The following is a 1,395-nucleotide window of genomic DNA, read 5'->3' on the forward strand; positions in this document are numbered from 1 at the left end:
ATAGCTGATGTCATGACATCAGCTAATGGGGATCCTAGAAATAAACAAATAAGAGAGAGAGAGAGAGAGAGAGAGAGAGAGGGAAGAGACGGTGGAAGGTGGGCTATTGCACGCAGTGTTTCTATAAGTTATTAAGGTCACCAAATAATGAAGCAAAGTGTGCGTTACTAAAAAAAAAAGTTAACAGCATGTCGAGCTCTGATCAGGCCCAACAAATCAAATGTGAATCCGTGCAATTTCTGTCCAAGCCCAACTCTGGCGCGAACGAGCTTCTCTCTTTCTCTTGTTTTCTGTCCATCTCGCACCCTCTGTCACTCTTCTTTGGTTCTTCAGTATATTTCTATGTTGTTCTTTCACTTTCCTCTCTCTTTGTCGCAGTCCCCCCCCTTTCCCTCTGCATCCTTCTTGATTCAGTTAGTGCACCTCTGCCGTATCAACATGAGTACTTCTAGTTTCATTAAAATACATAAATAAACACTGGTTAATTGGCATGAACCCCACCTGATTCAAACCCAGGGGAATAATGAGAAATTACAGCCTGGGGCAAACGTGGTGGGTCAGGTCAGGTCCAGTTGGGCTCGGGTTCTAGTTCAAAGCTCTAAACAGCAGTCATTTAAAAATATGTTATACATTTCTGCCTGTCATGTCTAGGTTTATTTGTAGAAATAGTTGTTGGTACAAAAGAGGATCCTCTGCTCTGTTTTTACTGACATTATGTTTCCCACAGTAGAGACTATTCTGCTGTGGTGCTAGTACCAGGGAAAGCCATTGTCAACCACAATACTGTATGGGTGCAACCTTTCTGAAACAAAATAGATGACAGTATTTCCTTTGCCTGAACACAATTCAATGGAAGTTTTGTGAAGCGGTGCAGTGTGTGTTGGTTGGCTGGCTTGTTTGTTGGAGCTTGATGGTCCACTTGGCTAACATCTGCCTCTGATAGTTGTTGAAGTTTTATATGGTAAAGTTGTTAGCTAACAGTTGCTTATTTACACATCCAGCAGTGACACAGCAATGTCATAATTTATTTAGATTTACACTTATGGTCTTCTAGCTGAATGTAAGTCCAGTGCCTGCTCTCTTAGTTCTGTTTTTGGTCTGTAATGCCTAAGGGAAACATTTTGTTGTTGAACTGCTTACTGTGTCACTGGCTAGTCTCCAGCTGTGTTTGTTTGCCATGTCATGTTGAGCAGGTACTCACTAAGGCACCAAACATGAGACATATTAATCCTTTGCAAGTATTGCATGCTGTAAATTATTAACAGTTAATGTCCTCAGTGAGTATGAATGGGTTTGGGGTGGAATGCCAAAAATAGAATGTGCAAAACTAATGAAAGAAAGATGACTGTCCTTGGTCGTTTGGGTAAATACCAGCCTTATCCTGTAATATGAACA

Source organism: Epinephelus fuscoguttatus, linkage group LG12, assembly GCF_011397635.1.
Source record: "Epinephelus fuscoguttatus linkage group LG12, E.fuscoguttatus.final_Chr_v1".
Lineage (NCBI taxonomy): Eukaryota > Metazoa > Chordata > Actinopteri > Perciformes > Serranidae > Epinephelus > Epinephelus fuscoguttatus.